The 24,824-nt window shown below is 37.4% G+C and overlaps 1 protein-coding gene and 1 long non-coding RNA gene across 12 annotated transcripts in view; one reads left to right on the top strand and one right to left on the bottom strand.

The window, feature by feature from the left end:
• Window positions 1-24,824, bottom strand: part of ADAMTSL1 (ADAMTS like 1) — an 883,534-nt gene that overhangs the window by 709,423 nt on the left and 149,287 nt on the right. The gene's annotated exons all lie outside the window — the stretch shown is intronic.
• LOC109493808 overlaps window positions 7,391-24,824 on the top strand; it is a 41,845-nt gene continuing 24,411 nt past the window's right edge. For 4 of the 5 annotated variants that reach the window (XR_006589231.1, XR_006589232.1, XR_002148234.2 and 1 more), the window contains exons 1-2: window positions 7,392-7,640; window positions 7,736-7,793. This is a non-coding gene — a long non-coding RNA (uncharacterized LOC109493808). Of the gene's footprint in view, window positions 7,641-7,735; window positions 7,794-24,824 lie in introns of all 5 variants that reach the window. The other variant, XR_006589230.1, reaches the window with a different exon arrangement.

Here is a 24,824-nt window from a genome sequence, read left to right as displayed (position 1 = left end):
TAAAAATTGGGTATTAATCTGGAGAATAAAATAAACCTCAGTCTCTACCTTATATCACATATAAATATAAATTGAAAATGGGTCACAGACCTAAATCTAAAAGGTAAAACTGTAAAACTTCTGGAAAAAGAATAAGAAAAATTCTTCACCACCTTGGAAATATGTAGAGATTTCTCAGTATACAAAAAACACAGTAACCTTAAAAAATAATAATAAACTATAAAAATATACTTGATGAAGGATTGTATCCAAAATATGTAAAGAATTCTTACAACTAAGTAATAGGAAGGCAAAAACTAAATTTACAAAGTCTGTAAAAGACAACAAAGGCATGTGAATGGCAAATACTCATGTGAAAAGATACTCGATATCATTAATGTGGAAAATGCCAACTAAAATTACAGTGATACACCACAACATGCCAATTAGATAGACTAAAATTTGAAAAAAAAATACAGAGTGTTACTAAGGATGTGGTGCAACCAAACGTTTATACATTTGTGATAGTAAGTTAAAATGACAATAACTTTGAGAAAAAATAGTCTGGAAGTTTCTTATAAAGTTAAATATACAGTTATCATAAGACCCAGCAATTGTATTTCTAAGTATTTACCCAAGAGAAATGGAAATATATAACTACCAAAAGATTGTACACATAAGTTTATATCAGTGTTACTCATGAAACCACAACCAGAAACAATACCAATATCTGTCAACAGGTGAATGGATCAACAAATCATGATATACGCCTACACTGGAAGGCTATATAGCAATACTGATACACACAATGTTCAAAAATGTTATGCTGTACCAAAGAAGCCAGACCCAAAAGGGTATGTATCACATTATTTCATTTATATCAAACTCTAGGAAAGACAAATCTAGTATAGAGTGATAAAGCACATTGGGATTTGCTTAGGGTAGGGATAGGTAACTGACTAGGTGGACAAGGGAGCATTTTTTGATGATGGAAATGTAGTATATATTGATAGTATACCTGATACACAGGTGGATATATTCATTAAAACTCATCAAAATGTATAGTTAAAATGGATGTCTTTTATTATATTTACATTATACCTCTACAGAGTTTATTAAGAAACATGCTGAGTAAAAGAAACAGACACAAAAGGAGCATATACCATATTATTCCATGTACATGAAGTCCTAGAACTGGTAAAACTAATTGATAGAGATAGAAATTAAATCAGTGGTTACTTGGAGCAGGAGTAAAATGGAATTAATGGGCAAGAAGGAACTTGGGAAGTTTCTGACATGACAAAAATGTTCTAACTTTTGATTTGGGTAGTACATATATAATATATACATTTGCCAAAACCAATTAAATTTTAATGTGTTCATTTTATATAAATTATACTTCAGAAAAATATGGTTTCTTTAAAAAATCTTAGCAACTATTGTTCCCATGAGCAAGAGTGAAGACTCAAATAAATAAAATCATAACTGCAAGAGAAGACATTACAACTGACACTACAAAAATACAAAGGATCATGAACAATTATATGTCAACAAATTAGATTCTATTTATTTGTGTCTTTTTGAATTTATTTCATCAATGTCCTATAGTTTTCAGCACACTAGACTTTACCCTCCTTGGTTAATAAATAGATTCCCTGCAGAAATAAATTCCTGGAAACATGCAACTGGCAAAACTAAATCATGAAGAAATAGAAAATCTGAACAGACCGATCACTAGTAAGGAGATTTAATCAGTAATCAAAAACCTCCCAACAAAGAAAAGCCCAGGACAAGATGGTTTTACTGGTGAATTCTATCAAACTTTTCAAGAAGAATTAATGTCAATCTCTCCCACACTCATCCAAAAAAACTTAAGAGGACAGAGTATTTCCAAACTCATTTTACAAGGCCAGCATCACCCTGATACCAAAGCCAGATAAAAGCATTATGAGAAAAGAAATACACAGACCAATATTCCTGGTGACTACAGATATAAAAATTCTCAACAAAATCCTAGCAAACCCAATTTAACATCACATTAAAAGGGTCATCAGCATAATCAAGTGGCCTTTATCCCTGGCATGCAAGAATGATTCACCATACACAAATCAATAAATGTGATACAGCACATTAATGGAATGAAGAATAACAATTATATGATCATCTCAATAGATGAAGAAAAAGCTTTGACAAAATTCACTATGATTAAACTCTCAACAAATTTGGTATACAAGAAATATGCCTCAGCATAGTAAAGGTTATGTATGACAACCCATAGCTAACACACTCAATGGTGAAAGGCTAAAAGCTTTTCCTCTACGATCAGGAAAAAGACAAGGATGCCCACTCATCCCAATTTTGGCTGAAACTAATGTAACATTGTGTGTCAACTGTACTTTAAGAAAATTTTTGATGAAAACAGTCCCATTTACAATAGCATAAAAGCAATAAAATATCTAGGAATGAATTTAACCAAAGAAGTGAAAGATGTGTACACTGAAAACTATAGGACACTGATGGCACAAATTGAAAAAGACACTAATAAATGGATAAATAATAAATATTCATGGATCAGAAGAGTTAATATTGTTAAAATGTGCATGCTACCCAGTCCACCTATATAGACTCATTGAAATTCCTGACACAACCCTAATAGAATTTTTTACCGAAATAAAAAAAAAATTCTAAAATTTGTATAAAACTACAAAAGACCCCAAAGAGCCAAAGCAATCTGAGATAGACAAACAAACCTGGAGGCATCACATATCCTGATTCCAAACTATATTACAAGACTATAGTAATTAAAATAATTTGATAAAAACACGTAGACCAATGGAAAAGAATCAAGAATCCAGAAATATTCCATCACATATAGTCTCATACACTATTTGATAAGGGAGCCAAGAATATTCTCTAGGGAAAGATAGTCCATTCAATAAATGGGAACACTGTATATTCACATGCAAAAGAAAAAATGACATTGGACCCTTAACTTACACCACTCACAAAAATTAACTCACAATGGATTAATGACTTAAACATAATACCTGAGACCATAAAACTCCTCAAAAAAAAAAAAACACAAAAAAAACAAAAAACAAATCAAACAAACAAAAAAAAAAACACAGGGGAAAAGCTTTTTGACATTGGTCTTTCCAACAATTTTTTTTGATAGGACACCAAAAGTACAAGCAACACAAGCAAAAAATAAAAAATTAATGGTGGAACTGCATCAAACTAAAAATCGTCTTCATAGCAAAAGAAATAATAAAATGAAAAAGCAGTTTATGGAAGAAAATATTTGCAAACCACATATCTGATAAAGGGTTAATATCCAAAATATACAAGAAGTTCATACAATTCAATAGGAAATAAATTTAAATAAAAAACTAAAAAATAGGCAAAGGATTTGAATAGACATTTTTAGAAAGAAGACATACAAATGGCCAACAGATATATGAAAAGGTGCTCAACGTTACTAATCATCAGGAAATGTAAACCAAAACCACCATAGGATATCATCTCACAGCCATTAGAGTGGCTATTTCTAAAACACCAAGAGATAAGAGGTTTGTAAATATTTATGCACCCAACATGAAAGCACCCAAATACATAAAACAATTAATAACAAACATAAAGGAACTAACTGATAATAATACAATGATAGTAGGGGACTTTAACACCCCACTTATATCAATGGACAAATCATCTAAATAGAAAATCAACAAGGAAACAATGGCTTTGAACGACACACTGGACCAGATGGACTTAACAGATATATTCAGAACATTTCTATCCTACAACAGCAGAATACACATTCTTTTCAAGTGCACATGAGATCGAGAAGATCAGAATAGATCACATGTTAAGTCACAAATCAGGTCTTAACAATGAAAAAGAGCAAAATCATACCACACTTCTTTACTGACCCAAACACTATGAAACTAGAAGTCAACCACAAGAAAAAAAAATTGTGAAGACTGGGGCACCTGGGTAGCTCAGTCAGTTAAGTATCCAACTCTTGATTTTGGCTCAGGTCATGATCTCACAGTTGTGTTAGAGCCCTGCATTGGGCTCTGTACTGACAATGCACACAACCTGCTTGGGATTCTCTCTCTCCCCCTCTCTCTCTGCCCCTCCCTTGCTCTCTCTCTCTCTCTCAAAATAAATAAATAAACTTTAAAAACAATTGGAAAGACCACAAATTCATGGAGTTTAAACAACATGCTATTAAACAATGAATGAGTCAACAAGGAAATCAAAGAATAAATTAAAAAATACATGGAAACAAGTGAAAATAAAAATACAATGGTCCAAAACTTTGGGATGCAGCAAAAGTGGTCCTAAGAGGGAAGTATACAGCAATACAGGCTTACCTTAAGAAACAGAAAAAAAAAAAAAAAAAGAAAGAAAGAAAGAAAAAAAGAAAAAAAACCTTAACCTTATACCTAAAGGAGCTAGAAAAAGAATAACAAACAAAGCCTGAAGCCAGCAGAAGGAAAGAAATAATAAAGATTAGAGAAGAAATAAATGATATAGAAACTGAAAAAAAAGTGTTGGCAAGGATATGGAGAAAAAGGGAATCTTTGTACATAGTTGGTGGGAATGTAAATTGGTACAACTAGTATGGAAAACAACATGGAAGTTACTCAAACAATTAAAAATAGAACTACCAAATTATCTATCAATCCCACTTCTGGGTATATACCTGAAGGAAACTAATTCACTTTCCTGAAGAAAACATTCTCTTGTTCACTACAGCATCATTCAAAATAGCCAAGACATGAAACAACCTAAATGTCCATCAAGGATGAATGGATAAAGAAAATGTGGTATATGTATAGACAATGGAGTATTCAGCCATAAAAAGAAAAAAGTTCTGCCATTAGTGACAACATGGATGGACCTAGATGGCATTATGCTGAGTAAAATAAGTCAGAGAAAGACAAACACTGTATGATATCTCCTTCATGTGGAACCTAAAAAAGATGAACTATAAAAACACAGTAGAATGGTGGTTGTCAGAGGCTGGGTGGTGGAGTAAATGCGGAGATTTTGGTCAAAGAGTACAAATTTACAGTTATAAGATCAATAAATTCTGGGGCTATACTACACAGCAGTGTGACTCCAGTTAACAATACTGTACTATATACTTGAAATTTGCTAAGAGAGTGGATCTTAAATATTCTCAACACACACACACACACACACACACACACACACACACACACACACACACACAAAAAAGTAATTATGTGAGACGATGGGAATGTTAACTAACCTTATCATGGTAACATTTTACAATATATAGCTGTATCAAATCACCATATAGTACCTGTTAAACTTACACTATGCTATTTGTCAGTATATCTCAATAAAATTGGAAAAAAATCAGGTGGGCAATAAATGCATAGGTGAAGGGTGTATGGGGGAAGAAAGATGTAAGCAAGCAGAGAACTGTAATACCAAGCACATAACTAAGAAGCTCACATACTGGTAGGATATTTCATGGTCAAGAGAATAGTGATGAAGTCACATAAACCTGGCTGGTCTCAGCCTGTCACCTACCAACTGAGTGACCATAGGCCTTAATTTCTTCATCTGTAAAATCTAAATAAATTCTTTAAAGGATTTTAAAAATGCATCCAAATTTTGTTTTACAGTGAGTGATATTTACTAAGCAATCAAAAATGCTAACTATTACATAGGTTTCCTGGCCTCGGTTTCTAACTTCTGAAATCTACTCTGGCTGTGTTATCCAATGAAAACTACCCTCTTAATGTTTCCAAATGTCAAAATAAAATACTATATCAACTTCCAAACCTGGATTCCACCTAGGACCTTCTTACCTGTCCAAATACCCTACACAACTAAAAATTACATGTCTTTCTCTTTCCTCTTGGAGTTGTCCCATTGCACAATTACCTTCCCATATTTCTCTCCCTAGTGAACCCCATCATCACCAGTCCCATGCTCCCTATTTAAAACTTGATTCAAATACCACCTTCCCCAAGAAGTCCTCTGTGATCTCTTCCTCACTGAAAAGTAATTTCTTTGTCTCCCAAGACCAAAGTTCAAATCCACACTCTTCACAAGGTCTTGTGATACTATTTCCAGGAATGACTGCAAACTTTATAGCATCTAAAGAATTTGGTTAGATTTTTAGCTATGGATTTGTCACTAGGGAACCTTAAGTGACAAAATTTATATCATTCTTACATCCTTTAGCCTACTGATATTAGGAGAAACTTAGAAACATGAGAATAGATCTAATAAAAATTCCAAAACTCTAAAAGAATAGTTAAAAGTGATTAATTTTTAGAATTATTTCAGATGCTGCCTTGTATCATTTGAATTTGAACATGCCTTGTTAATCTTCAACTACTGATTTGAACACAAAATATATTCCAGTCAAAACTGCATTGCTACTATAAATTTAAGTTAGATATCTGTCAGTCAATTAGTTCAACCAGTGAAAGAGCTAAGTGAGTATCACAGATACGATAAAGAAAATATAGAACAGAATATATAAAAATCTTTCTTATTTTTAATTCTGCTCATTTGAAAAAATGCTACATAATTTCATCTTTACTATCTTTCTTCTCAATGGAATAATTTCTCCCCTGGCATTTACCAAGAAAAATCAGTTACATGAATGAGTTTTTCTGTACTTGTGGGCTTCTACCCATGCAGTTGCATTATGAATGGTCATTAGCTGCCAATCTCAGCATTATTACTATAAGGCCCTGTCCCATTGGTCAGTCTTAAAAAATGGCACAGCTGCAAAACAATGTCAGTTATGATTCAGCCCTAATTTTCCCTGTCAACAGCCTTGTTCAACTTCCCAGATATTCCTACTTGTTGCCAAGTCCATTTTGTAAACGAAATCTGCTTTTTGAAAATCACCATATGAATATGTCAACAGGTCATGAAATATTTTCATTACAAATCTTAAAGAAAAACTTAGCTCTAAAGAAACAGTTTGGAAAATGTCTATTTCATTAAGTTCAAGTGTGAAATCTTGATGGAAAACATTTATTTTGGCAACTTGCTATTCTGTTGGTGGCCCTAAAGTATCCTGACCAGACTATCTTTGTGGGAGGTGGAATTGGGGGATTCTAGAGCAAATAAAAAATTCCTTACAAGGAGCCCCTTGGACCATGAGCATCGGGGAAAGACTGGGAAAATCTAAAATACGAATGCCAAGCATAAAAACTTATTCTAAATGCTTCTATGTCATTAGAGTTGTTTCTCAATTATCCACAGTAAGAACAAAGAAGTAGTGATATAGACCAAAGACAGCAGATAATCCTCAAATTATTCATTGTTCACTTTGGAACAAGTATACATATGTACCCATGTGCGTGCACATGCTCATACACACACACACACACACACACACACACACACACACACACACACACATTTCCCTTTCTCAACTCTATTGTTTAAGCCATTTTCTCTGCTTGGGAAGACTTGTCACTGTCATCTGTCAAGCAAAGTCCACTCATCCTTTATGACCTAATACAAATGATGCTTCTTCTGTGAAGCCTTCCCTGCCCTCCCCGGGGAGATAATCACTCTCCTCTCTGCTTTCACATATATTATGGCCTGTCTCTTTATATGTTGGTCTCTCCCAAATGTCTTAGAAGATTCATGGGGTAAAGACAATATCTTACTCATTTCGTAGTCCCTGCAGCCAAGCTCCAAGCACAGATAATGCCCAGTAAACATTTTCAATTGATTATTTTCCTAGGCAATCTGATTGAGGAAGAGGTATCCTAGAAACATCTACTGATGAACAAAAATATCAGGTGAGTTGGGGCGCCTGGGTGGCTCAGTCGGTTAAGCGTCCAACTTTGGCTCAGGTCATGATCTCATGGCTTGTGAGTTTGAACCCCGCGTCGGGCTCGGTGCTGACAGCTCAGAGCCTGGAGCCTGTTTTGGATTCTGTGTCTCCCTCTCTCTGTCCCTCCCCTGTTCACACTCTGTCTCTGTCTCTCTCAAAAATAAATAAACATTAAAAAAAATTTTTTTAAAAACCTATCAGGTGAGTTATCAAATTGGGATTAGAAACTGACATAGGCCGGGGCGCCTGGGTGGCTCAGTAGGTTAAGCGGCCGACTTCGGCTCAGGTCATGATCTCACAGTCTGTGAGTTCGAGCCCCGCGTCGGGCTCTGTGCTGACAGCTCAGAGCCTGGAGCCTGTTTCAGATTCTGTGTCTCCCTCTCTCTGACCCTCCCCCATTCATGCTCTGTCTCTCTCTGTCTCATAAATAAATAAAACGTTAAAAAAAAAAAAAAAAAGAAACTGACATAGGCCACTCCCAAAGAACTCAATCAGGAGAGGATTTCATGAGATAATTTTATTTGACCTTTATGATTTTTTTAACCTTTCCAACACTCACTATTCACACCACTCACAGTACTCTGCTGCCTCTGCTTTATCCCTTTATTATTTAAGGCACAAGTACTATCTGTACTAGGTGGATGGAGCCATGCTTTAATGATTATAACTTTCTTTCTTTTACTTTTTAATATCATGTTGTGTTTACAAATTACCATTTGTCACACAGGTCTATAAGCTTATTGTGGCTGTTATCCTCATTTGAAAGTGTGAAAACTGAGAATTAAGAAAATTAAGTGACTTATACGAAGTTAAACAGCTATAAATGATGCCAGGATCACAACGGAAATATCTGTCACTTTCTAATGTCTTAAATAGTACCCTAAACACTGTCTGATGATGCTATAGCTTATACTCATAGTATAAGGAAGATTCTGATTTCATAGAGAGAAAATCTCAGGATGAGGGAAGTTAAATAGTGCATTCAAAGATCTTAAGGAGTCACAGCCAGATGCTGGGGCAGGATTCAAGGCTCCATGTAGGTTTATTAATTCAAAGACTCACTTCCTTGATGCTCCTTTTGTAAAAAACAAAAATATGAATGATAAATTTATCGTGACACTTAAGTATTACCCTTTGCAAAAAATAGGTAAAGCTAACAATATTAAGATACATAAGGCACCAATTTAAATGTTATAGAAGCAACCAGTTTTGAAGTGAAGACTTATGCCTGCTACGAAATAAATATTTTTAAAAACAGTATAGTGGGGAGAATAGTTGATGATCAATTATATTCACCCAACTGACTGTTTTGATGTTAGGTATTCACACACACAGAGTGCTACCTACTGAAGAGATTCTCTCCAGTTGGAGAGAAAAGCTTAATGGAGAAGATGTCATTGAGGAGAACCTGGAAGGGCAGGTAGGAGGAGGAAGTGACATGAGGGGCATTCCAGGTGTAACCGAGCAGGAGAAGGGTGAGGTGGTTATGAAAAACAGCAGGAAAACATCTTCACATCCCAGGGACATGAAGGAAAGAAGATAAAGTTGGAAGGGTTTTGAATGTCAAGGGGAGTAGGTTTTATTTTACGAGTAACTGTTTTTTATTGTGGTTAAATATACATAAAATTTACCATTTTAATCATTTGTAAGTGCACAGTTCTGTGGCATTAAGTACATTCACATTGTTGGGCAGCCGTCACCACTCCCCATCTTCATAATTCTTTTCATCTTCTCCAACTAAACTCTGCCTATTGAATACTAACTCCCCAAGTCCCTTTCTCCACAGCCCCTGACAACCACCATTCCACATTCTACTCTCTATCAATTTGACCACTCTAGGAACCTCATTTAAGTGGGATCATACAATATTTGTCCTTTTATCTGGCTTATTTCACCTAGCATAATGTCTTCAGGTTTCACCCACGTTGTTAAATGAGCCAGAATTTCCTTTCTTTTTTCAGGATGAATAATATCCATTGTATGTATATACTGTATTTTCTTTATCCTTTCATCCATCAGTGGATACAGGGTTGACTCCACCTTTTGGCTACTGTAATTGATGCCACTGTGAACATGGGTGCACAAATATCTGAGTCCCTGCTTTCAATTTTTTGGCGTATATACCCAGAAGCAGAATTGTTAGATCATATGGTAATTCTGTGTTTAATTTTTTGATGGCTCACCACACCATTTTCCAAAGCAGCAGCACCATTTTACGTTCACACCAACAATTCATAGGGTTCCAGTTTTTCCACATCCCTGCCAACATTTATTTTTTTCTTTATAATACCAATCCTAATGGATGTGAACAAGTAATTTTTAATAACCAAGTATTCAAACTGAATATCAAAGTACTGACTAGTGTTTAAAACACTATAAAAATTTCCATCAACCTTAATTTCTATAGGCTAATTGTTTCATGTAAATAACAGGGCCCGGAAATCAGGAATAGATGGGCTATTATTTCACTGAAACCTTCTAAGGTGGCCAATCACCTTCCATTCCATCCTGAAAAGACAGTAGCTGACACTACATACATTTTCTACAACTTCTCATTGCAAAAGACCAAGAATATTAGGAAATGAGATATGGTACTTATACAAATTGCTTTGCTCCTTCTACTCAAAAGTGAAATTTGTATTATTCCCTCTGCTATTTACAGAAAAATCTAAATATATTGTCAAGAAAATTACATAAACATCCATTATTTCATCTGTCCCTAAATGATCTCTGTTAAATTGTTTTCTATATAACCTTCTATATCCTAAACTCAAACACTAAATTTTTTTTTATCATAAAATGAAAGTCCAAACTCCAGGGCAACAAGGCTCTAGATCTATCAATAAGAGAGTTTGTTTTTTGGAGAGATATGTAAAAATTAATTTATGAGTGTATGAGCTGATTTGTAGAACTCACCACTTTCATATTTTTCCACTTTCATCAATTCAACTATTGTCTATGCACAAAACTTAATTGCTTAAAAATGGAAATCTTATGGGTGCCTGGGTGGCTCAGTCAGTTGAGCGACCAACTTCAGCTTAGGTCATAATCTCAAGGTTTGTGAGTTTGAGCCCCACGTCAGGCTCTGTGCTGACAGCTCCGAGCCTGGAGCCTGCTTCTGATTCTGTGTCTCCCTTTCTCTCTGCCCCTCCCCCACTCATGCTCTCTGCGTCAGAAATAAACATTAAAAATTTTTTTTAATGGAAACTTTATTCCCTCTGTAAAATATACCTATTGCTAAATGTATTTTGCAAAACTTTCAAGAAGATAAGTGCTTTGAGATAAAATTAAGCATGAAAACTTTCCAGCTGAAAGCTCCCACCCCTTCTTTTTTTAAGTGTTCAGGAAGGGAGTAAAAAGAGGGTTTCAACTGAAATTAACTTTAGAATGTGATGAGAAAGACAAAAGCAAAAAAACCAAGTTTATACAACAAGTCAAGCAAACCCAAGAATTAAATGTCTAATAACAAAATTAACTCAATCCCATGAGATTTTTGATTAGGAGATGCCTTTATAAGAAGAGTTGATTGTGGAGTTTAAATAATAGACCAATGTTTGAGTCTTCTTAAAATTGCAAGCAATCAGCAATCATAAGTCATCAAAATCAGAAGCCTTGAATATGGAAAACATAAAATATAAGACGTAGACACTGTTTTCAAAGTGCTTGAAATAAAAAAGACGAAGTTAACATATGCAAAATTAAAATATAACAATGGCCTTCATCAAAGACCAATGCCCAACTTTATACCGAAACTGTTATAAGCAGCAATTTAATCAACTATAACCTTCCTTGTCAGATATCATTATTTAAAAGTTTTCTAAAGTACATCTAAATCAATTAAACAAAGCAGTGCAGTTACCAATCCTTTAAAATTGTATTTAATATGCTGTATATCAAAGTATACAGTACAAGTTCTTATCTTACTGCTTAATAATAACCGCTTTATTTTTATGACAATAAATCAGGACGTAGAAGAATGTAGTTAAGATAGTCATGGGATTCAGAGAGGCAGGATTGGGGAGATGCTCATCTAACCTCATCTAATCTTTAAGAAGATTTAGGATTTTGCGATGGCTCTTAAAGAAATCGATTTGCGCTATTTCACTTTTTTATTCATTATAAATTCCTTTGTGTGAAGCACAGGCAATAGATTTCCAGTCGCTGGTCATTCAGTTTTATTTAACGTTAGGTTCTATTCCTTCAAACTGTAATTGCAATGGCTAACTGCTTGCGGGCTTCTCTCCTGTATTTGGTGATCCCTTTCTCTGGGGAGGTCTACTTTCCCTTTAGTTTGGACTCCCTCTGATGCCTGCTTTGCTGTATAACAAAGAAAACATCTGCCTAGTCAATGCCACTTAGATGACCAAGGGACACATCAAACCTTATATGCCTAAAATCGGAATTCCTGATTTTCAAAAAAAATTTGCTTCACACATAGTCTTCCTCCATTTTGGTAAATGACAATTTGCTGACAGCAAAATTCCTGGAGTCCTCCTTGACTCTCCTCTTCTTCTCACACTTCATATCTGGTTCGACAGTTGATCTCGTTGATTCTACGCTCCAAATAGATCTATAATCAGGCCATTTCTCACCACCTCCAATGCTCTGCCCTGCTCCAAGCCACTATTATGTCTAGCCTGCATTACACAGATAATCCCCTCAATGCCATCCCTGCTCCCAGCCCTGAGCCTGCTATAGTAATTTCTCTAAGCAGCAGAGTGAGCCTTCCAGTGGCCAACCAGTCAGTTAACACATATATAAGGTTTATTAGCCACCAGGCACTGTACAAAGTGCTTAAGTTACAGTAAGTCATTTTATCATCACAACCCTATAAAGTTACAATTATCATCCCTATTTACAGAGGAGGCAACTGAGGCCAGAAAGGTTAAGTATTGTGCTCAAGGTCACACGGCTGGTTAAGTGGCAAAGGTGGGATTCAAATCCAGACAGTCTGGGCATTAGTTCCTCTACTGTTTCCAGAGGGCTCACATCTTCTTTAGAGTAAAAACCGTCTTCAAGGTTCTATATAATCTGGCCCTCTCTCAACATGTCTATTGTTTCTTCCCTCCTTCCACTTGTCTCACCACCTCCGGCTCTTTCTAAAACACACCAGCACTTACTGTTTCCCCAGCTTTGAACACTCTTCCTCCAGACACCCACACCACATGGTTTGCTCAAATGTCAGATTCTTACCAGAGTCTTACCTAATGATACTATTTAAGATTGCAGTCCTTGTCTACCTTCATTCATCTCCCCTGCCTGCTTTATTTTTATGCCCAATATGGACCATCATCTGACAAGACATATATTTTAATTGTGTATATCTGTGCCTCACCATAGTGTACATTACATGATGGTAAGGATTTTTGTCTGTTTTGTTCACTTTTGGTCTTCAACACCTAGAATAGTGTTTGGCACTTGGGAGGGAGTGAGGGAGGGAGTGAGGGAGGGAGGGAGGGAGGGAGGGAGGGAGGGAGGGAGGGAGGGAGAGGGGAAGCAGGGGAAGTCAGCTTGAGCTAGGCATTGTAATTGATTGGTTTACTTCACAGCTTCAGATATGACTATGAATTGCACACTAATTAGAAGCTGGGAGAATTCCATCACCACATCCTAATCCAACTGCAAAGAGCCGACCACACTTACCTAATTGGTATGAGAAGCAGTGTCTCAAGATAAGAGTCTTGAGTTTCACTAAGGCAAGGAATTTTACCTCACTCTGTGAAGTAGCTTGGGAAGTAGGAAAGTCTGTTTAAATGGGGAAATGGGAGGAGAGAAATATTCTTAAGAATCAAAGCAAAGATTATTTTCCATTTTGAATGTTTTAATCGGCCTCCCTTAATTTTCAGAACACTTTATTTCATCTTTACTGACTCATATCTAGAATTCTGAGCACAGAGAAAACAAGACGATGGTCTAGGTCTATCAAAATGAGAATTGGGGCAAAGGGTTTTCTAAGGTAGTAATTCTAAAAAAAAAATAAAAAAAAGTAATAAATAACCAATTTTTCAGGGCAAGAGCAAGAATATCATGTTGGAAGTGGGGGAAATAAGCTAACATTAATGTCAGGAATTATATTTACAAGTTATACCGAATATCCAGAACAATTGTTTAAAATTAATGCCTTATGGACAAGGTTATTCACACAATCCCGAATAGCAGGCACAAAAGAGCAAATTGTTCCTCATAAAGAACCCTGGTTGCACCAGGTTTGGAATTAGAATTCCAGATGACTGCAGGTCTGTCTTTCATATAACTCTTAAGTGCTCTGAGATTTTTCAGAGCTTTACACAAGTGCGGGTTTAAGCCTGAAATTACCTACAGCATTTGAACCTAGCCAAAGGCTAAATACCAACATTAAAACCAGACATAGATTTTTCTTGGGTGATGTATGCCATAGTCAAGCTTATGGGCATTTTTATCCAGAAAAGCCTAGCCTCATTGGCATTGAAAGATTTCCTAACACAATCACTTTCTTCTTCAATGACTTTAGCCAATGTTAGATAAATATCTTGAGATATTTCGGTGCTACAGAGTTCTAGCCTTCAGCCTGGAAGTTAGACAAGAAAAACCTGCTTTCAAAGTGTCTTAACCTACACTTAATCACTGATCTTCCAATTCTCCTAGGTTTCTCAGACTATCTCTGCTCCAGTGACCCCAAAGACCTCACTAATTGACTTAAATAGTAGTCAAACTTAAAGATAAAAAATTAATGTTTGGCCCCCAATCCTTTTTACTGGTCGCAAATCTTATGTTCCATATGTGGGTCTATAATGCTATTACAATAGACATGCTTTTATTTTTTCCATTTATTTAACCCTCAACCAACAATATTTTGCTTAGCAGTTGATTGTATCAGAGTCTAAGTTCCTAGAACATAAGTTGTGGCGTATCATTTTCACTTGCAGTTGGTCACATTGGTTTTAACTTTTACGTTTTTTTAAAGGTTTTATTTTTAAGTAATTCCTACACCTAAATGGGACTTGAACCCACAACCCCAAGATCAAGAATCACATGCTTCACCAACTGAGCCAGCCAGGCACCTCAGTGGTTTTCACTTTTAATTATGGGCTTTTCTACCCTCCTTATCAATTTTCTTATGTAGTTCACCATTTAAAGATTTTTAGATAATGGAGGCCACTCTTTCTCAGTCCCTTAACCTCTTTTACTTCTTCCTTCTTTACCTCTTCTTCTTCTCAGCTCCTCCTCCTGCCAGTTCCTTCACAGTAGCTAAGCTGAGGGACATGGGAGGAACGAGCCCAGCATCTGTCTGAGACCATACCAGGAGATCATCTAGAGACAAGTCAGGGGCAGGGATTCATAGCTCTGGGGGGGGGGGGTGGTGTCACCTGGTTTGGGGAGGCTTTACCAGTGGGCATGTGAAGGGTGGTACGTGCCTCAGGTGTTCTTTAGAGGCTAAAAAATTGTAGCCTCTTTAGAGGCTAAAAATAGGGGAGGGACGCCTGGGTGGCTCAGTCGGTTCAGCGTCCGATTTCAGCTCAGGTCATGACCTCACAGTTCGTGAGTTGGAGCCCCACATAGGGTTCTGTGCTGACAGCTTAGCGCCTGGAGCCTGCTTCGAATTCTGTGTCTCGCTCTCTCTCTCTGCTCCTCCCCCGCTCATGCTCTCTCTCTCCTTCAAAAAATAAATAAAACAATAAAAAAATTAAAAATAGGGGATTGGTCTTGGTAAAAAGTAATAAAATTGCAAATCCTCACCTTAGCTTACATTTTCTACTCATTCAAAACTGAAGATGAGCACTGCTTTATGTTATTTGATAAAATTAAGGTACTGCTATGCCCTTAAAGAAGTCTGCTGCCCTAAAAAGTGTGAATTCAATTTTCAACATTAAAAATAACTATAGTTGCAAATGTGCTTACTCATGTTTTGTTTTTATTCAAAAAAATTACTCCAACAGATGTATTCCAAAAGAATGATGCATAAGTAAAAGCACTTTAATGTATATTAAACTACCAATTTATAACCTTTATTATATAATAGTCTTCAATAATCTTAACCTTCTACTTATGTCCTAAGTACACGTAAAGAGTTTATCTATAGTTTATCTATGATGAGCATACTCTTGTTTCTTCACAGCTATAGCCTTTTATTCAAGGTATTAAGGCTATTGGCTAAAATAATGCAGATACTATTTACATATTCTTTTTTTTATTTTTTTAATGTTTGTTTATTTTTGAGAGAGAGAGAGAGAGAGATTGCGAGTGGGGGAGGGGCAGAGAGAGAGGGAGACACAGAATTAGAAGCAGGCTCCAGGCTCTGAGCTGTCAGCACAGAGCCCAACGTGGAGCTTGAACCCACGAACCATGAGATCATGACCTGAGCTGAGGTCAGCCACTTAACCGACTGAGCCCCTCGGGCGCCCCTATTTACATATTCTTATATCATAATCTTTAAAAAACTCAACTATTAAAATTACATTAAAAATGCAAATAGGGGTACCTGGGTGGCTCAGTCAGTTAAGTGTCTGACTCTTGGTTTCAGCTCAGGTCATGATCTCACGGTTCATGAGTTCGGGCCCTACATCAGGCTCCCAGTGAGAAGCCCACTTGGGATTCTCTCTCTACCCCTCCCCCGCTCATACTCTCATACACGTGTGCAGTTCTCTCTGTCTCTCAAAATAAATAAATAAACTTTTTAAAAAAGAGAAAAATGCAAATAAAAATGGGAGATTCTGCTTTTGTTCTTCAGTCTGTATTTTAAAAAAAGAGAGGAAATCACTTTCTCAGTCTTAAAATTCTATGCCTGATCTTAATTTCTTCAAGATGAGCTTGACCAAATGAAAAAAAAAAAATCACTGGATATGAAAATATGCAAAAATGTATCATTTAGACAGACTGATATTAAAGAGTTTTGCCATGATCCATATGAATGCAATTTTCATCAAGTCTTGTTAAATGTTTAATAGGACTACTGTGTACTCTCGTGTACAAGGTCAGTTGTGGGATGGTTAACTATTCTGAAAGACTGGGAATGTTTTATAAAGTGAGAGTAATACAAGGCAGAAAAAACAATGGAAAAGAATTATCTGTGTTACAAGCTTGGGGGAAAAAAGATACTCTTTTTTACAGTAAAGCATGACTAAATGTGAAAAAATAATAAATACATTTGGAGGCACACAGCTGTAAGCACTAGACTGACTGGCATCTCAGTGGTCTTCAGAATTAAAAGAGCAGTTTTCTATTCTGGAACCACATTCATTCTCTGCCTACTGAATCTGGTGGGCTAGACCTCCCAAAGTCCTCCATAGCACAGAGCTGCAAGTTGCAGAAATATTAGCAAGCTGGATAATGTTTTCCTATTTCCACGATAATGATGTGTTCAAGACACCAAGTAATCTTCATGTGGGAAACACAACTAGGAATATTCTTTACTTTAAATGTATGTATGATGCTGCCAGATAAATCATCAATATTAAAAGATTGAGTCACAAATACATAAAATAGTAACAGTTTTCAATTTCAAATAAGTGTTTTCAAGGCTAGTTACAATAAGAGAGTAGTTTGGTTTTTCTTAACTCAAAATACAAATTGTATTGGTCTAGATGGGCATTGCTGGGTCTAGAGTGAAAGCAGACAGGATGACAACAGAGTAGAAATGGATGACTATAGAGCAGATCTGGTCCATGACCTGGACTAGATTATCTACACTCAAGTCCAACCCTGCTATTTGGGCAAATCACTTAAAGCTTCTGGGCCTCAGTTTCCTAATTGATATAATTTCCTAATCATCTTAAAAAGGATAAGATAAAGTGTACCACATAGGGTGGTTATCCCTAAAAAAATGACAACTTGATTACTAAAGTGTTTTGTAAGCTGCTATTTCAATGCAGGGTTTTGGCATTCAGGGTTAAGTGACTTGCCCCAGATCCAATAGTCAGTTATTTGTAGAAAGAGCATAACTTATAGTAATCTAGTTTCCTGGCTGCTGTCCGTGCCCTTTCTAATACAGTGTATGTTTCTCTCTCATTTTGTGTACATATTCTCAGAAAAAGGGATATGACACAATTTGTAATGTATACGGCATCTTAAAATTTTGATGTAGAGGGGCGCCTGGGTGGCGCAGTCGGTTAAGCGTCCGACTTCAGCCAGGTCACGATCTCGCGGTCCAGGAGTTTGAGCCCGGCGTCAGGCTCTGGGCTGATGGCTCGGAGCCTGTTTCCGATTCTGTGTCTCCCTCTCTCTCTGCCCCTTCCCCGTTCATGCTCTGTCTCTCTCTGTCCCAAAAAAATAAATAAAAACGTTGAGGAAAAAAAAATTTTTGATGTAGAGGCATCTTGTACGTGTCTTTCCAGCTTTCCCTTTTCGCTTTTGCACCATGCCTCCCCTTTAGTCTTACAAAACCACTGCTCCTTTAAGACTCACATCACCTAAATTCTCTACTCTCCACCCCCTATCTCTTTGGCATTTCTTTTTTTTTTTTTAAGTTTATTTCCTTTGAGAGAAAGAGAGCGAGCAAGCACACAGCGGGAGAGTGGCAGAGCGAGGGGGAGAGAGAGAATCTCAAACAGATTCCATGCAGTCAGCACAGAGCCAGATATGGTGCACAATCACATGAACTGTGAGATCATGACCTGCGCAGAAATCAAGAGTTGGACACTCAACCCACTGAGCCACCCAGGCGCCCCCTCCTTGGCATTTCTACCAACTTTGGTCAGTACTCCTTGTTCACGTAGGACTTTTACTTCTGGTTCTGTCCTCCCACCTACTCCCAACCCAGGCAGCAATCACAGACTAGACCAACCCAAAGATGAAACATCTATCACTCTACTTCTCATTATTTGACCAACAATTAATTTTTCCTCCATTCCATCTCTGTAATGCTCTCCTTTGGTCATCCTTTGACCCCTCCCATGATCAGTAAACAATCTATTCTAATGATCACTTCCACCCTATCCAGCTCATCTGACCAGTTACCTCCACTGCAATATCCTTCAACCTCATTATGATCTTCAATCCATCGGCTTCCTCACTATCCATCAGTCTTCTTCTGTCTTCAGTTATTCTTATGGTTCTGCTGTGATTCTAAGGTCCTTCAATAAAACCATGTCTTTGGGAACACATCCAACTTCTGTGTTTCCATACTACTTGCCTGAAAAAACTAAATCTAGATGTTCTCCGTAACGGTGCTCCTCAGATATATACCAAGGCTCACTTAAATATACAAATGGGTTTAAAGGATATCAAAATGGAACTTTGACTTGAGGTATCAGAAAACGATACATAAAATTCGGATGTGAAGTACTAACCAGAATGCAAATTTTCAGTGAAAAGAGTGAAAGTGATTCCATGACATTTACAAACCTCTCATCTCTGAAGATGGTAGTACAAGACTCATTTTGAACAAAAGAGGCTTTGTTTGGTGGGAACAGCTAGAATTCCAAACCAAGTGTCCACCACCAAAGGAAGGGGTGTCTAGGGATACCCACCCTGTAAAGTCAACACTAGACAGGGTTGCTTCTAAAGAACCACTCAGAGCTCCACTCAGAGTGCTTCTAAAGAACCACTCAGAACCATCCACACCTGCGGATGAGGGATTAGGGGACAACAGTTCTGACCCCTGTCCCAGAAACCCTGAGGACAAGAGAGATGCGCTGATAAACTACTTTGATGTGGGAGCTAAGGAGAGGTGACTAAATGGAGTCCACAGCACTGTAACTTATTAGAGCAAAGGAAGCATTGCTGTTCCTTGAAGCTAGTGATCGCCCATGGTGGTTTGTAGGTGTAATGACAAACTGGAAGGGCAATGGGATTCCCTTGGAGAATACCTGTGGTCTGGACTTCTGGAAAACTAGGAGCTAAGAAGAGAGGTAGTCACATGAATCGAGTTATGCCTACATCACAGGAGCTGCACTTGGAGGGGCTTAGAAGGGGAATCTAGGAAAAGTCATAAAAGTACTCAGAAGATGATACAGATTCAAATATATGCCAGGCCCCAAAATATCTATCCATTTACAAGTACTTCTGTCAAGAAGAGCAGAACCCTCTGCACTTCCTTTCCTCTTCTCTCTGCCTGAACACCAACCCAGGATAAACCTAAAAGGAAGTTAGCAAGGCCCTGGCTGTGAGGGGGAAAAAGGAGGTGTGGAAAGAAAAGAAATCTCACCTTTGGATGAAGATTGAAGGCTGAAATACTGACAAATAGGTAGAACTCAACCTTCTAATTTCTGAATCTAGACTGTTTTTCAAGTTATTATACCTGAAGGATCTTCTATTCCATAGAAGGCATATGGATTGTACAGAGGTGTTTTGTGTGTGTGTGTGTGTGTGTGTGTGTGTGTGTGTGTGTGTGTGTCTGTTTTTTGCTGTTGTTGTTGTTGTTTTTGTCTGTTTGTTTTTTGAGGCAGAAAGAAAACTTACCCCACTGCACAACTATAAAAGGGACAATGGGAGAGAAAAATAAAAAAATATTTTAAAAATTATCCTTATTCTCTATCATGAGTCATGCTTGTAAATATAGTGATTATATTGGTTTAACTTAACTCCATATTAACAAGCCCTGAATGAGCTCTCAGTACAGCCCAGAATTATTGCTATGTTTACTTCTCTAACGGGCTTGTATTCCCTCTATTTATCTATATAGCTGTTTGATATCTTCTCTCTCAGTTCAAATCTTCTACCTCTATCCCTTGTCACCCCTTTTCCTTTAGAAGAGTACATCCCATACTTCATTTGGAGCCAGAAATTCCAAGAAGGTGATGCCCAAACTTTTCACCCATGAAGTTGCCTAAATTGGCCACATCTTCTCTGGCTACATCCCAAGAAGACTCTTTTCCAAGAGGCTAAGCCCTCTCCATCCCTTCTCCCTTAAGTGGCCTCTCTCTCCTATGATCAGCATACACATTTTAAGGCTTTTTTAAGATCAGTTTTAGATTTACAATACAACTGAGTGAAAAATAGAGAGTTTTCCATATATACATCCCTTGCCACACAGCACATGCATCGCCTCTCCCATTATGGACATCACTCACCAGAATTGTACATTTTTACCAAGGATGAACCTACATTGAACTTCAACATCATCCAAGGTCCATGGTTCACATCAGGGTTCACTCTTGATTTTGCACATTCATTGGGTTTGGACAAACGCATAATGACATATATTGATCATTACAATACAATATGGAGTATTTTCATTGCTTAAACATTCTTTGTGCTCCACCTGTTTATCTTTTCCCCAAGTTCCTACCCTCCGTACAACCTCTGACCTTTTTACTGTCTTCACAGTTTTGTCTTTTCTAGAATGTCATATAGTTGGAATCATATGGTATGTAGCTTTCTCAGCTCGGCTTCTTTCATCCATTAATACACATTTAAAGTTTCTCCAAGTCTTTTCAAGTCTTGATAGTTCATTTCTTTTTCATGCTGAATAATATTCCATTGTATGGATGTACCACAGTTTATTTATTCATCTACCTACTAAAGGCAAACATACCTTTAAAAAAATCTTTGTTGGGTCCCACAGTACTTCCCGGCTATTCTTCCATTTCTTGGCTTTTCTTCACTTCATTTTCTCATTTATGTAGCATTTATTTGATGTCTACACTTCTCTACCTCCCCTTTACTCCTCAGCCTCTCCACTGTGGCTCTACCATTCCCTTCTTTGAAACTGCTCAACAAGGTCACTGGTGACTTCACATTGTTAAATCTGAGGGTCTCTCTTTTCAGTCATGGGACTCATTAACACTATTCTCTCTCTAATCTCAGAAAACTTTCAACTTGACTTCCATGACATCACTCACTTCTCATTTCTCTCACTCTCTGGCAGTTGCTTCTGTCTTCTCTTCTACCTGACCTCTTAATATGGGAGAGTCCAGAGCTTGCCTCTGGGCCTCCATAATTTTGTCCTTTGGCCTCTCTCTTTCTTTCTATGGCTTTAAATGTCATCTGTATGTTGATAACTACCACATTTATATTTCCAGCCCAAAGTTCTCAGGAAGTTCAGATTTTTGTATCCAACCACTTGTTTCCATTTGAACATTTCATAAACATGTGAAATTCCACTTGTCCAAAGTAGACCACTCAATCCCCACCCTCCCCTTCCTCCCAGACTGTTTCCCTTTCAAATTTTCCATCTCAGTAAATTTCAGTATCATGGGATGCCATTCTGTATCCCTCTATTTGCCTCATCTCCAAAAACCAATCTGCCAAATGGTAATTCCAAGTATATCTTGAGCCACTCATCTCCATCACTACCACCATTAAATGGCTCACCTAGACTAGTGCAAAAACCTTCTCACTAGCCCATTTTTCTCCTGCTCTCTGCCAACCCACATTCCACAAATATTGAAAAGTGATATTCCAACAATGTATATATCATCTACAACTCTTCTCCACACACATAAAGGCTTTCAAATCACTCAACACAATTCTGTCTCCCAGCCAGTAACTCTGAATCCTTGTCATTAGGCACACGAGGCAGTGACAGTGGCCAAACTTAGTTGCCTATACAAGCCTCTAAGAGGTCTTGAAATGCTGTTTTCACTGGAATACACTTCAAAGCACTCCTATCCAAACACAGGGTCCTTCTAATTCTTTCTCAAGACTCAGTTTAATGCTCAGCTCATCAGACAGTTCTTTTTTGATCACCCCATCAAGGCATTATTTTTATCACTGTGTCCTCATCATTTCTGTCATAGTACTTATAACCACTTGTAACCATGCATGTGTTTGCTTATCTTTTTCTGCAACTTCCTTAGAGACATGAACTATGTCAGTACTGTTTACTTGTGTCCGCCCAACAAGGAAGACAATATCTGGTCTGCAGAAGGATAACATAATATGTGCACAATAATATATTAATCTAGTAGCACATCAACATAATCATGACCTAAATTTCATAAAACATTCCAGGTATTTCCTATATTGAACAATGATTTTATTAGGGCTCAGCTATCCACACAAAGAAAGTGAACAAAATAAAAGGCCAAACTATAGGAGCAGACCTTTGTTTCAAAGGATTTGAGAAAGTCACAATTATTAAACGTGACCTTGTGCAGAAAAACCAAACAAGAACCTAGTAAAAGAGAAAAACTAATATCCTCACTCTTGAATTGGGCGTTCAACACGAGGAGATGTTTACACTGTGCAATACTTAGGTGAGTTTATTTGTGTAAACACTACATTAATTCCTTTGGAATTCAGACAGATTAAATGCCAGTTTGAGGTTCTTAGGATTTAATTAATAGCTTATCAATAAATATTCAGTCAACACATTTTACATGCACCACTGCCTTCAACAGGAACTTCCCAAGATTAGCTTGGCCCTTAGTATGGAAATGCCTCAAAGGCTGGGCCAACTTTAAGGAGGTGTGGCCTTCTGTTGGGGTCACACAGCCTTCCCAGGGTGGGCTCAGGCCAAGGATGTTACCCTCCCTCCCTGATTCACCTTCTGATACTGGCTATTATTTTGTTGCACTTTCTTCCTTTAGAAATGAAACTTTTTTCCTTCTTGGATAAATCAATGCAGTCATCCAGGGTATAAGGACAAAACTAAATGATTTTGGTGTGCTACAAAGTAATGTAGTTGACTTTTATAAGACCTTTATATTGAAACTGACTTCCTCCAACTACATTTTATTTACATAGTAAACAAAGTACAGTCTCAGAAAAGTAGGGTTGGGTAGAATGAGAATCATTAGTGGCTCCCATATAGGTTAAACTACTATGGCTTTTTTGCTTCAAATAAAGCTTTTAGACATTGACTGTGACCTCAGATTAGGTGCTTCATTTTTAAAAATGCATAGAAGTATGGGATGCCTGGGTGACTCAGTCGGTTAAGCGTCTGACTTCAGCTCAGGTCATGATCTCACAGTCCGTGAGTTCGAGCCCCGCATCAGGTTCTGTGCTGACAACTCAGAGGCTGGAGCCTGCTTCAGATTCTGTGTCCCCCTCTGTCTCTGCCCCTCCCCTACTCATGCTCTGTCTCTGTCTCTCAAAAATGAATGCTAAAAAAATTTTTTTAAATAATAAAATAAAAATGCATACAAGTATACCTTGCATTCTTCGTGTTATAGGAGTTTTAATCATTTAAATAACAGCTATTACAGTATTTTCATAGAATAAGAAATGATACAAACATCAATTACCATTATAACATTATAGTAAAAGATGTGCATCAGGGATCAGACAGAAGTAATTTATTTTCACCATCACAGAACTTTTATAAAAGAAGAAAGGAAGGGGAAACTAGAGAACAGAAGGGAAGGAAGGAAGGAAGGAAGGAAGGAAGGAAGGAAGGAAGGAAGGAAGGAAGGAAGGAAGGAGGAAGGGAGAGAGAAGGAGAGAGGAAGACAGGAAGAGAGGGGACGGATAAGGAGAGGAAGAAAGTAAAAGAAGGAAAGAGAGAGGGAGGAATGCAGGGAGGGAAATAAGGAATGTACATTCATTTCAAATAAATTTGTTCTGAGTGGCTGTATAGCATCCCTTTCTGAGTACGAAGAACTCAAAGTTGAGAAATAAATTTGCCAAAGAAAGAATGGCCAAAGTAAGAGGCAAAAGAAGCCTTACAGAAGAAGGAAGCTACTGCCACCATTGAATATTTCTCACGTAAACACAGCAGACCCATGGAAACCCTTAGGGATTTCTAAGCTTTATGCAATACAAGCAGCAAAGCAGGAACCTCCAGAGCTCGCCTCCCTGAACCATTCCAGGGATGAAATCCAGAGCACACAAGGTCAAGGGCAGTGCATGAGACAAGGCCCCTGAAAACTCAATGACCCCTTCTCCCCTCTCCTACAAATGCTGCTGAACGCTCTCCTCTGTGGCCACTGACAACAGACAACATCCCCTTTTATCTCTTCTATGTCACATCTATTTGCAGGCATCTCCATCCCAAGCACCACATTCTTTGGCAGGGCCTGGATATCCTGGATGGAGCTTCCTGCATTGTGTTTACAGTTTTATAAAAGTCAATGACCCTAGAAGCTCTAAAAGATGTTTGTTAAGCCAGAGGGAAGCCTGAATTGCCTGTTATTAGAGC

This window comes from Felis catus, chromosome D4 (assembly GCF_018350175.1).
Source record: "Felis catus isolate Fca126 chromosome D4, F.catus_Fca126_mat1.0, whole genome shotgun sequence".
NCBI lineage: Eukaryota > Metazoa > Chordata > Mammalia > Carnivora > Felidae > Felis > Felis catus.
Note: the sequence above shows the minus strand (reverse complement) of the source record. Positions and strands in the feature narration are given on the sequence as shown.